The 14,588-nt window shown below is 38.6% G+C and overlaps 2 pseudogenes; both read left to right on the top strand.

Moving 5' to 3' along the window:
- Positions 1-3,557: 3,557 nt before the first annotated feature.
- On the top strand, positions 3,558-3,676 carry LOC134946030 (5S ribosomal RNA; annotated as a pseudogene).
- Positions 3,677-8,769: 5,093 nt separating this feature from the next.
- Positions 8,770-8,888, top strand: LOC134946029 (5S ribosomal RNA; annotated as a pseudogene).
- Positions 8,889-14,588: the final 5,700 nt, after the last annotated feature.

The raw sequence follows: 14,588 nt of genomic DNA, 5'->3' as shown, positions 1-14,588 counted from the left end.
TGCTCCTTGTCGTGAGGATAAAAAATCTTGTTCACTATTGGTTCTGAATCGATTAAACGTGTTGAATCTGTTGTGTGTTCTGATGGATGGTGTTGCTGGCGAGTCATCTCTCCGTACTGGTCTCGTTTTCTGCGGTATGGTCTTCCACTGGTATTTTTGATCAGTTTTTTGAGATCTGTCATAAGTCTTAAATCTGCTCCAATTTTTTACGTTACCTTGTTCGTAGTCTCTTTTATCTCTGAGAAATTTCTTCTCCTTGCCTCGTATGACCTCTTCTTCGATATGTTCCAGCTTTTTGTTAAGGCCATTCTCATTCACCCTGTAGTCTTCTTTGCTTTTGTGGGGTTCAAGTTCAGCTTCTTTCTCCTTTATTTCTTTTTCTAGAGCTGCTGCACTTCTCCTCCTTTCACTTATCAGAAGTTTCATCAGGTTAATTGAGCATGTATGTAAGATGGAATCCCATTTTTCAATAAATTCAGGGTCTGTGTTACCAAGGGTGGGTTGTTTTTGAATTCTCAGTCCTCTCGGTACTCTGTTTACTTCAATATATTGTTCCAACCCTTTAATGTCCCACCATGTTTTGATTTCTTTAGATAATAAGCGTTCCATTCACCAAAATAAATCGTCCAACCCATCAGGTGGGGGTGTGGTGTTACTCTGAGCCTCTTCATTGAATATCCTCTGGCACCACTCGTTACGTTTAGTGGTGCATTCATTAAATCTGAACATCTTAGTGGTCTAAACACAAAACTCAGGCTGCCTTACAAAATATATCAGGAAGGATAGAGTGGTGGGAGTATGGCGCCACAAGTATAGGTGTATAGGCCTACTATACAGTTTAGAGATATATAAAATAAAATAACCAGGGGTGTAGACACTCCTTTAGGAGTAAAAGGTGTCAGCTGACCCCAAAAAAAAGGCAGTGATAAGCTGCCTGTTAGTTAAAAGTATATAAGGGAGGGTAGGGGAGCACAATCTACGAGGACGTCAAACATGCCTCTCCGCTCAAAAGAAGGTTCGCAGAAGTAGAGGAAAACGGGGCGGTAGGAGGAAAAGAGTTCAAAAAGAGAAACCTGTAACCCACGGTACAGGAGACAAAGGAATATTTAACCTATCCACACACACCCTCACCGACTCAGAACACTCACTACTTAGCAAAGGATTATCATTTGCACCTTCAGAAGGCCTAAATAAGTTTGATACCTTCATCGACCTCAACAAATTTGTGCGGAAACTTACGTTAAAAAGACACTTCCTGAGAAAAGAGAACACTATCATATCGAATTACGAAGCAATTTCAAAATCTGGACTTAAACCAAAAAGTAAATACTATCCAGTGGAATCTAAAGGGAGCAACATAAGCATTTTTTACGATCTAGTGAAAAAAGATTTATGTGAAACAGAACCCACACCAGTGGTGAATAAAAATCTCCACAACAAAGAAATCGAAGCACTGAAAAATCTCCAAAAAAACAAGCAACTTGTCATAAAACCGGCTGACAAAGGGGGGGGGGGGGGGTTGGTCATCCTGGACAGGGACAAATATGTCCAAGAAGCACACAGACTCTTAGGAGATACCAGCTCCTATGCCCTGCTGCCAGATGACCCGAAAAATACATTTATAGATGAACTCAGATCCTTACTTTTACAAGGCCTGAGAAGTGACATTATCACAAAGGATGAATTCTCGTTTTTAATGCAATCCAACCCCACTACCCCCATATTCTATTTTTTACCTAAAATCCACAAGTGCCTATCCAACCCACCTGGGAGACCTATTGTCGCAGGGATAGACTCTCTTACGTCTAATTTGTCTAAGTACGTGGACATTTTTCTGAACCCGTATGTCAGGAAGTTACCATCATACCTGCAGGATACCACTATGGTATTAAATGAGATGAAGAACATTAAATGGAAAGACTCATACATATTGATAACCGTTGATGTACAGTCATTATATACCTGCATTGAACACAAGAAAGGGATTGAAGCTAGCAGAGTGTATCTCAACAAAGACTCATCCCTTACAGAAGCACACAAGACCTTTATTTGTGAATTGATGAATTTTATTTTAAGCCGTAATTATTTTAAATTCTTAGACAAATTTTACTTGCAACAATGTGGCACCGCAATGGGCACGATTTTTGCGCCGAGCTTTGCTAACTTGTTCATGGGCCAATGGGAGGAGAAGTATATGTACAACACGCAACATTTTGAAAAACATGTCATTCTATACAAAAGGTATATAGATGACATCTTGATCATCTGGAATGGCAGTTCTGATTCTTTTATGGACTTTTTTAAAGTTATACAACTCAATGATTTTAATCTGTCTTTTACTTGCAATATGGATAAGAATTCAATTGAGTTCCTGGACCTGACTTTAACTGGAGAGGAAGGGGCAGTCACTACAAAAAACTACATCAAGAATGTCGACAAGAACAGCTACCTTCATTATAAGAGCAGTCACTCTAAAAAGTGGAAAAACAATATCCCCTACTCCCAATTTCATAGAATCAAAAGAAACTGTAACAAGACCGAAGATTGTGAAGCACAACTTGGAATCTACAGAAAAAGGTTTGAGGAAAAAAGGTACCCCAAAACTATACTGGACGGAGCCATTGAGAGAACAAAAAACCTCGAGCGAGAACAATTACTAACTTACAAAGAAAAAACAGAGAAAAAGGAGTCCGTCTCCTTCATAACGACTTACAACAGCCATGAACATTCCATCAGAACCTCACTAAAAGCACACTGGGGAATACTTCTGATGGACCCCATCCTTAAAGAGATTCTCCCTGCACAACCAGAACTGATCTTTCGCAAGTCTAGAAGTCTTAAGGACATTCTCGCACCCAGCATGCTATGAGTACTACCACCAGAGGACAACCAACGGTCTCTTCCAAAATGTGTTGGAGCATATAAATGTGGACATTGCAATGTTTGCAGATTCCTCAACCCTAATAGGAGGACTTTCAACAACACTGACGGTACTAAAGAATTCAAAATCAAGGACTTCATGAACTGTAACAGCACGTCAATTATCTACCTCTTGGAATGCACCTGCCACAAAAAATATGTGGGTAAAACAAAGAGGACGTTGAAAATCAGGATCCAAGAACATATACGCAGCATAAGAAACAAGCTGGAGACACACTTACTCTATAGACATTTTAAACAAGAACACCAGTCCAACCCGGAAGAACTGTCCTTTAAGGCGATCGAACATGTCACAAGTGGCGACAGAGGAGGAGATCTAGCGAAGAAGTTGTCCCAGAGAGAGATGTACTGGATCTTCCAACTGAAAACTTCTCATCCATTCGGCTTCAATGAAGGATACGAGATCGCACCGTTCCTGTGATAAGAAATTACTCCCTTTTTCTCTCATATCTCCTTCATATCTCTCAACTTATCCGCTGGTAGCCTGTATATTCGACACTGTATGTATTTATGTATTTATTCAACCACAACCACAGCACTAAGCACTTTATAGTTTGTTGATTTGCCTGTTATGTTAATAAACTCGGATTGCTGTGCGACTCAGTCATTTGTCCACGAGATACAGTCATACCACACTGACGGACGCCCAATCTCGTCCGATCTTGGAAGCTAAGCAGTGTAGGGCCCAAACAGTACCAAGCGGGGAACCACTTGGGAAGATTGGGTACTGTACAATGTGGGATACAATAGACTCATAACATACCAGCAATGTAAAACATTGACAAATACTGGCTAATTGACCACCTTTTGCCTCCCCCTATTTCTACCTAAAGATCTTATAACCTACACTTTACAGATAATTCTGAGTACTTTGAATCTTGCACTCTATCCCCAGCTTAATATGTCTTTTTTTCACTATATTAACTATAAATTCTTCACTCCCACATACAGATACACCCTTCTCCTATTAAGCACTGCATGTGCCCACTATACTATATATACCCCTCACTGGTATCAAAATAGAATACACTATAAGCACATTGTCTGAAAAAAACAAACACATGTGTTTAATATGCAGCAATATATAAGTACTTTTTAGAAATGACATTATATACTATCACTAAGTACTCCATAGACTCTAATGGCCTCCTATATGACAACATGTTGCTAATGTACACATTTTTAATAGAAATATTAACAATATTTAGATTATCAGTGCCCCTTTGAATAAGAATTATTCTAGTCGGTTTTGAAGCTCTCTAAACATACACATATATCGTTCTTTAAAAAATCAAATTCCAGCAATATAAAGTTTTTCCCTTATAACATCTCCCATGCTCCTATTATAAAATTAATTAATAATACTTTATAAGGAATTAATCCTCGTTTTATTTATTTGTTTTCCTATATGCATTTCTGTGCAAGCTGAACATGCCATTATAGAAATGTGTCCTGCACTATATGGCTTCACAAAGATGTCCGCCGCGATGATTGACAATGCAAACCATCCAATCAATATAAAGCTACAGGCCGTTCCACGTCGAAACAGGAAGTGTGGCTCCCCTAACAGAAAAGCACAAACAGGAAGTGGGGCAGCTTAGCGCCTATACAGAGACGCGAATCACGGAAGCGGGGCACAGTGCGCATGCGCAGTGCACAGACTCGGACACAGGAAGCGGGGCGGAAGTGAGGCAAATAGCGCCCCTGGACTTATTTTATACCGTACTATAAGCTATGACGCTCGTTTTTGCACTATATTTATCTTAAGGTAACCTTATATTGTAGATCTACCCCTGGCAATAGTCTTTTCCGAATTTACACAATGCTATATGTAACTGTATTTTCAAGTAGCCCTGAACAGGAAGTGATGTCATAATTACACTGCTAATTATCCTGGCTATAAATAGAATTACTGTTCAGTAGCCCTCTACCCCTTGATGAAGTCAGATGGACGAAACGCGTTGGGCAGACCTCAATTTGACCTTCCATTTTTAAGATAAGCACCTTTCTCTTATCTGAAATATATTTGTATATTTTTATTGTTCCAGATATGTTTTTATTATTTTTTCTTTTATCAGCTTGAATTTATTTATTATTTTTTAATCGATCAAATCCACCCGTTTTTTATTCCATCCAACCCTTTTTCCTTTTTTATTGCTATTAAATTGTCTGTTTTATAATAAATATCCCCCCATTTTTTAAAAGAAATGCGAATTGCATCCTTCTTCATATATATATCCTTTAAGTGTAGACACTGTTAGTCGCTAGTACCCCTACCCTCCCTTATATACTTTTAACTAACAGGCAGCTTATCACTGCCTTTTTTTTGGGGTCAGCTGACACCTTTTACTCCTAAAGGAGTGTCTACACCCCTGGTTATTTTATTTTATATATCTCTAAACTGTATAGTAGGCCTATACACCTATACTTGTGGCGCCATACTCCCACCACTCTATCCTTCCTGATATATTTTGTAAGGCAGCCTGAGTTTTGTGTTTAGACCACTAAGATGTTCAGATTTAATGAACGCACCACTAAACGTAACGAGTGGTGCCAGAGGATATTCAATGAAGAGGCTCAGAGTAACACCACACCCCCACCTGATGGGTTGGACGATTTATTTTGGTGAATGGAACGCTTATTATCTAAAGAAATCAAAACATGGTGGGACATTAAAGGGTTGGAACAATATATTGAAGTAAACAGAGTACCGAGAGGACTGAGAATTCAAAAACAACCCACCCTTGGTAACACAGACCCTGAATTTATTGAAAAATGGGATTCCATCTTACATACATGCTCAATTCACCTGATGAAACTTCTGATAAGTGAAAGGAGGAGAAGTGCAGCAGCTCTAGAAAAAGAAATAAAGGAGAAAGAAGCTGAACTTGAACCCCACAAAAGCAAAGAAGACTACAGGGTGAATGAGAATGTCCTTAACAAAAAGCTGGAACATATCGAAGAAGAGGTCATACGAGGCAAGGAGAAGAAATTTCTCAGAGATAAAAGAGACTATGAACAAGGTAACGTAAAAAATTGGAACAGATTTAAGACTTATGACAGATCTCAAAAAACTGATCAAAAATACCAGTGGAAGACCATACCGCAGAAAACGAGACCAGTACGGAGAGATGACTCGCCAGCAACACCATCCATCAGAACACACAACAGATTCAACACGTTTAATCGATTCAGAACCAATAGTGAACAAGATTTTTTATCCTCACGACACGGAGCAAGAACAAAAGATCCACCCAGGAGCACAATCTACGAGGACGTCAAACATGCCTCTCCGCTCAAAAGAAGGAAAACGGGGCGGTAGGAGGAAAAGAGTTCAAAAAGAGAAACCTGTAACCCACGGTACAGGAGACAAAGGAATATTTAACCTATCCACACACACCCTCACCGACTCAGAACACTCACTACTTAGCAAAGGATTATCATTTGCACCTTCAGAAGGCCTAAATAAGTTTGATACCTTCATCGACCTCAACAAATTTGTGCGGAAACTTACGTTAAAAAGACACTTCCTGAGAAAAGAGAACGCTATCATATCGAATTACGAAGCAAGTTCAAAATCTGGACTTAAACCAAAAAGTAAATACTATCCAGTGGAATCTAAAGGGAGCAACATAAGCATTTTTTACGATCTAGTGAAAAAAGATTTATGTGAAACAGAACCCACACCAGTGGTGAATAAAAATCTCCACAACAAAGAAATCGAAGCACTGAAAAATCTCCAAAAAAACAAGCAACTTGTCATAAAACCGGCTGACAAAGGGGGGGGGGGGTTGGTCATCCTGGACAGGGACAAATATGTCCAAGAAGCACACAGACTCTTAGGAGATACCAGCTCCTATGCCCTGCTGCCAGATGACCCGAAAAATACATTTATAGATGAACTCAGATCCTTACTTTTACAAGGCCTGAGAAGTGACATTATCACAAAGGATGAATTCTCGTTTTTAATGCAATCCAACCCCACTACCCCCATATTCTATTTTTTACCTAAAATCCACAAGTGCCTATCCAACCCACCTGGGAGACCTATTGTCGCAGGGATAGACTCTCTTACGTCTAATTTGTCTAAGTACGTGGACATTTTTCTGAACCCGTATGTCAGGAAGTTACCATCATACCTGCAGGATACCACTATGGTATTAAATGAGATGAAGAACATTAAATGGAAAGACTCATACATATGGATAACCGTTGATGTACAGTCATTATATACCTGCATTGAACACAAGAAAGGGATTGAAGCTAGCAGAGTGTATCTCAACAAAGACTCATCCCTTACAGAAGCACACAAGACCTTTATTTGTGAATTGATGAATTTTATTTTAAGCCGTAATTATTTTAAATTCTTAGACAAATTTTACTTGCAACAATGTGGCACCGCAATGGGCACGATTTTTGCGCCGAGCTTTGCTAACTTGTTCATGGGCCAATGGGAGGAGAAGTATATGTACAACACGCAACATTTTGAAAAACATGTCATTCTATACAAAAGGTATATAGATGACATCTTGATCATCTGGAATGGCAGTTCTGATTCTTTTATGGACTTTTTTAAAGTTATATAACTCAATGATTTTAATCTGTCTTTTACTTGCAATATGGATAAGAATTCAATTGAGTTCCTGGACCTGACTTTAACTGGAGAGGAAGGGGCAGTCACTACAAAAAACTACATCAAGAATGTCGACAAGAACAGCTACCTTCATTATAAGAGCAGTCACTCTAAAAAGTGGAAAAACAATATCCCCTACTCCCAATTTCATAGAATCAAAAGAAACTGTAACAAGACCGAAGATTGTGAAGCACAACTTGGAATCTACAGAAAAAGGTTTGAGGAAAAAAGGTACCCCAAAACTATACTGGACGGAGCCATTGAGAGAACAAAAAACCTCGAGCGAGAACAATTACTAACTTACAAAGAAAAAACAGAGAAAAAGGAGTCCGTCTCCTTCATAACGACTTACAACAGCCATGAACATTCCATCAGAACCTCACTAAAAGCACACTGGGGAATACTTCTGATGGACCCCATCCTTAAAGAGATTCTCCCTGCACAACCAGAACTGATCTTTCGCAAGTCTAGAAGTCTTAAGGACATTCTCGCACCCAGCATGCTACGAGTACTACCACCAGAGGACAACCAACGGTCTCTTCCAAAATGTGTTGGAGCATATAAATGTGGACATTGCAATGTTTGCAGATTCCTCAACCCTAATAGGAGGACTTTCAACAACACTGACGGTACTAAAGAATTCAAAATCAAGGACTTCATGAACTGTAACAGCACGTCAATTATCTACCTCTTGGAATGCACCTGCCACAAAAAATATGTGGGTAAAACAAAGAGGACGTTGAAAATCAGGATCCAAGAACATATACGCAGCATAAGAAACAAGCTGGAGACACACTTACTCTATAGACATTTTAAACAAGAACACCAGTCCAACCCGGAAGAACTGTCCTTTAAGGCGATCGAACATGTCACAAGTGGCGACAGAGGAGGAGATCTAGCGAAGAAGTTGTCCCAGAGAGAGATGTACTGGATCTTCCAACTGAAAACTTCTCATCCATTCGGCTTCAATGAAGGATACGAGATCGCACCGTTCCTGTGATAAGAAATTACTCCCTTTTTCTCTCATATCTCCTTCATATCTTTCAACTTATCCGCTGGTAGCCTGTATATTCGACACTGTATGTATTTATGTATTTATTCAACCACAACCACAGCACTAAGCACTTTATAGTTTGTTGATTTGCCTGTTATGTTAATAAACTCGGATTGCTGTGCGACTCAGTCATTTGTCCACGAGATACAGTCATACCACACTGACGGACGCCCAATCTCGTCCGATCTTGGAAGCTAAGCAGTGTAGGGCCCAAACAGTACCAAGCGGGGAACCACTTGGGAAGATTGGGTACTGTACAATGTGGGATACAATAGACTCATAACATACCAGCAATGTAAAACATTGACAAATACTGGCTAATTGACCACCTTTTGCCTCCCCCTATTTCTACCTAAAGATCTTATAACCTACACTTTACAGATAATTCTGAGTACTTTGAATCTTGCACTCTATCCCCAGCTTAATATGTCTTTTTTTCACTATATTAACTATAAATTCTTCACTCCCACATACAGATACACCCTTCTCCTATTAAGCACTGCATGTGCCCACTATACTATATATACCCCTCACTGGTATCAAAATAGAATACACTATAAGCACATTGTCTGAAAAAAACAAACACATGTGTTTAATATGCAGCAATATATAAGTACTTTTTAGAAATGACATTATATACTATCACTAAGTACTCCATAGACTCTAATGGCCTCCTATATGACAACATGTTGCTAATGTACACATTTTTAATAGAAATATTAACAATATTTAGATTATCAGTGCCCCTTTGAATAAGAATTATTCTAGTCGGTTTTGAAGCTCTCTAAACATACACATATATCGTTCTTTAAAAAATCAAATTCCAGCAATATAAAGTTTTTCCCTTATAACATCTCCCATGCTCCTATTATAAAATTAATTAATAATACTTTATAAGGAATTAATCCTCGTTTTATTTATTTGTTTTCCTATATGCATTTCTGTGCAAGCTGAACATGCCATTATAGAAATGTGTCCTGCACTATATGGCTTCACAAAGATGTCCGCCGCGATGATTGACAATGCAAACCATCCAATCAATATGAAGCTACAGGCCGTTCCACGTCGAAACAGGAAGTGTGGCTCCCCTAACAGAAAAGCACAAACAGGAAGTGGGGCAGCTTAGCGCCTATACAGAGACGCGAATCACGGACGCGGGGCACCGTGCGCATGCGCAGTGCACAGACTCGGACACAGGAAGCGGGGCGGAAGTGAGGCAAATAGCGCCCCTGGACTTATTTTATACCGTACTATAAGCTATGCCGCTCGTTTTTGCACTATATTTATCTTATGGTAACCTTATATTGTAGATCTACCCCTGGCAATAGTCTTTTCCGAATTTACACAATGCTATATGTAACTGTATTTTCAAGTAGCCCTGAACAGGAAGTGATGTCATAATTACACTGCTAATTATCCTGGCTATAAATAGAATTACTGTTCAGTAGCCCTCTACCCCTTGATGAAGTCAGATGGACGAAACGCGTTGGGCAGACCTCAATTTGACCTTCCATTTTTAAGATAAGCACCTTTCTCTTATCTGAAATATATTTGTATATTTTTATTGTTCCAGATATGTTTTTATTATTTTTTCTTTTATCAGCTTGAATTTATTTATTATTTTTTAATCGATCAAATCCACCCGTTTTTTATTCCATCCAACCCTTTTTCCTTTTTTATTGCTATTAAATTGTCTGTTTTATAATAAATATCCCCCCATTTTTTAAAAGAAATACGAATTGCATCCTTCTTCATATATATATCTTTTAAGTATAGACACTGTTAGTCGCTAGTACCCCTACCCTCCCTTATATAACATAGTAGATGTTTATAAGAACCAGGATCACCATACAATTATCTCACTCTTCACTAGTGGATATGGTTATATATTCAGGATCCGATTGGCTCCTGCAACCTTCAAATCACTGTGTGTTAATTATCTATGAAGTGCAGTATGTGTCATAGCTTATTCTTAATAATCTGATTTTCATAACCATAACCGCTGTATGTGAACTTTTGAAGAAAAGATACGTTGTGTCTAGTCAGGTCTGACAGTGTTGCGGTTTTGTTATCTGACACCGCTACATTGTGACCACTGAGGACAAATTTCATATGAGTTTGAATCTCCTACATATGTACTCACAAAATAGATAATAAAATGTGTTTAGGGACCTCTAATCACGTTGCCTGACATTGGCACATTGCAGAAATCATTGTAAATACAGCGATCTCCATAACAGATACCAGAGCCAAAATATAATATTATAACCACATGTGACCTCTTAACATGTGGGTTTTTATCAAAGGAGCTCCTTATAGATCTGCTAGCATTTGCATCATCTGAAATTCACACGTATCTACTCAGTGCATAGCATACTGCAAACGTATTTAGCTCCGTATGGATAATCAAGAGAATATGAATCCACTGATTTATAACTGGCTGGTGTGTTTTGACTTGTGCTAGTATGTGCTGGTTTATACTAGGGCCTTTCTAATCGGCGAATTACAACACATATGCCGCTCCTTGCCGTAATTAATTCTACCTCATGTACAGGAATTTCCTACGTTCAGCGGTCCGTAGCCAGAGTCAATTTACACTTGTGTCATACACATTCCTATGAAATCGTGTATCATTGTTGTGCCGTCTAGAATCTTATTATATTCAGCATACAGGACATAAACCGACTGGAATGTCCACGGATGTCTATTACCAACAGCTGAGCCGCTTGTAATTTAACGTAATTCAGTATGTGAGCTGTCCGTATACACACATTAAGATTGTCCTCAAATACTTCAACTGGAGCACATTGATTTATTATGCCGTCTAAGATCTAATGATATTCAGCATACAGGACACAGACAGACCGGAATGTCCGCGGACGTCTGTTACTAGCAGCTGAGCTGCTTGTAATTTAGCTTGATTCAGTATGTAGGCTGTCCGTATACACACATTAGGATTGTCCTTAGGTACTTTAACTAGAACACATTAATACATTGTCTAAACACTTTCTAAATAACTATCCATTCTAGTGTACTGATCCTGGTCCTATTATGTACATTGTTTCTATTTCTTAAATGGTTTTCAACATTTTTTCACAGTGAAAATTTACAGCTGGCACATTCATGCCGCTTTGAAACGACACCCAACGTGCACGTTTCACATCAGCTTTGTCAGGGCCCTGTGTGTATAATGTGTGTATACGGACAGCTTACATACTGAACCACGCTAAATTACAAGCGGCTCAGCTGTTAGTAACAGATGTCCGCGGACATTCCGGTCTGTTTGTGTCCTGTATGCTGAATATCATTAGATCTTAGATGGCATAATAAATCAATGTGCTCCAGTTGAAGTATTTGAGGACAATCTTAATGTGTGTATATGGACAGCTCACATACTGAATTACGTTAAATTACAAGCGGCTCAGCTGTTGGTAATAGACATCCGCGGACATTCCGGTCTGTCTGTGTCCTGTATGCTGATTATTATTAGGTCTGAGACGGCATAATAAATTAATGTGTTCTAGTTAAAGTACCTGAGGACAATCTTAATGTGTGTATATGGACAGCTTACATACTGAACCACGCTAAATAACAAGCGGCTCAGCTGTTAGTAACAGACGTCCGCGGACATTCCGGTCTGTTTGTGTCCTGTATGCTGAATATCATTAGATCTTAGACGGCATAATAAATCAATGTGCTCCAGTTGAAGTATTTGAGGACAATCTTAATGTGTGTATACGGACAGCTCACATACTGAATTACGTTAAATTACAAGCGGCTCAGCTGTTGGTAATAGACATACGTGGACATTCCAGTCGGTTTATGTCCTGTATGCTGAATATTATTAGATTCTAGACGGCACAACAATGATACACGATTTCATAGGAATGTGTATGACACAAGTGTAAATTGACTCTGGCTACGGACCGCTGAACGTAGGAAATTCCTGTACATGAGGTAGAATTAATTACGGCAAGGAGCGGCATATGTGTTGTAATTCGCCGATTAGAAAGGCCCTAGTATAAACCAGCACATACTAGCACAAGTCAAAACATACCAGCCAGTTATAAATCAGTGGATTCATATTCTCTTGATTATCCATACGGAGCTAAATACGTTTGCAGTATGCTATGCACTGAGAAGATACATGTGAATTTCAGATGATGCAAATGCTAGCAGATCTATAAGGATCTCCTTTGATAAAAACCCACATGTTAAGAGGTCACATGTGGTTATAATATTATATTTTGGCTCTGGTATCTGTTATGGAGATCGCTGTATTTACAATGATTTCTGCAATGTGCCAATGTCAGGAAACGTCATTAGAGGTCCCTAAACACATTTTATTATCTGTTTTGTGAGTACATATGTAGGAGATTCAAACTCATATGAAATTTGTCCTCAGCAATGTAGCGGTGTCAGATAACAAAACCGCAACACTGTCAGACCTGACTAGACACAACGTATCTCTTCTTCAAAAGTTCACATACAGCGGTTATGGTTATGAAAATCAGATTATTAAGGATAAGCTATGACACATACTGCACTTCATAGATAATTAACACACAGTGATTTGAAGGTTGCAGGAGCCAATCGGATCCTGAATATATAACCATATCCACTAGTGAAGAGTGAGATAATTGTATGGTGATCCTGGTTCTTATAAACATCTACTATGTTATATATAGTAAAATGACAAACCACACACAGTGAATATAATTTAATAAACATTTTTTTATTCATTATAAAGATATATCTCATTATAAAAGACTTTTTCATATATTTCACATCATTTTTATTGGTTGATAATAAAAGTTATGTTTTATATTCATTAAAATCAATTAATTCTTTTTTCTCTTTGTGCGCCAACCAAGAGACAATCTTCTCTATCCCTTTTTCTTGTTCTCAATCTCATTGTCTGTGGCAGCACCCCCAACACAGTATTAGGTACAGTAACCATAGTATGTGTATTATTTGGGGCTTTCATTATATTTAAAAGAACATATTGACTTTTAACTTGTGCAGATGGTATTCCTCGTTTCCCTTCTCCCTGTTGATTAACATTGAAAGCAGGTCTACCTCTGAATGTTAATGAGGAGTTGACAATGAAAGTGTTAGCATGAAAGTGATGAAAGTTATATTGCATGTGCTGGAATCTATCCATTCTGCTTGTAGCTGAGGTTGGACTGCTTGTTATATATATAACAGGGAGGAGATGCCTAGATGGTTAATGCCCCTACCTCTGCTCACTTTGGTTTTGCAAATTCCACAAATGCCTTGACAAATGTTTTCATGACTTGGGTAAAAAAGAGTCCATGCAAAGGTAGCTTCTTTGATCTCAGGCATGACAATGTGCTTCTTCCTATAACTGGCAATAACTGCCGCCACTGGTGGCTAGCTGCTAACCTTGACACCTCCTCCTCGTCCTGTTGCACTTCCAAAGTAGCATCCTCAATGTCTCTGTCTAAACTATCATCATCATCATCATCATCATCATTTCTTTACTATTACTCATCCTCACATTTACAAAGGATTTAGAAATGGTGGAAGGAGGCTTCTTTATGACTACAGTGTCAAAATAAGAAATGTCAGACTCATACATACAGTAACTCTTGTGGATATCCTTAGACTCATCTCAGGGAACTGTGAAACATACAGTATAAACACACAGATTGTTCATCAGCCTCAGTGTTCTTTTTATGCACTTATTTGCCTGTTTCTAAGGTGATACATCTACAGTGAAAACAAGGTTGTATGCAAGGTTGCAGAATATGCCTGGCTATATTTGCACTAATACTGGGCTGCTTCTGTTCTTCTGTCGAACGATCCATGATTGATATTATTTTTACACAATGACAGGACTAAAGCTACTGTAGTTGAATTTAGCTGCCACCACACCAAGTGAACATACAATGAAATAGGGACATTAGGGATTATTACCTTAACCATGCAGTTTTATTA

Source organism: Pseudophryne corroboree, chromosome 7 (genome assembly GCF_028390025.1).
Source record: "Pseudophryne corroboree isolate aPseCor3 chromosome 7, aPseCor3.hap2, whole genome shotgun sequence".
In the NCBI taxonomy this organism is placed as follows: Eukaryota; Metazoa; Chordata; class Amphibia; order Anura; family Myobatrachidae; genus Pseudophryne; species Pseudophryne corroboree.
The sequence above is the reverse complement of the archived record's forward strand: the minus strand, read 5'-3'. Positions and strand labels throughout refer to the sequence as shown.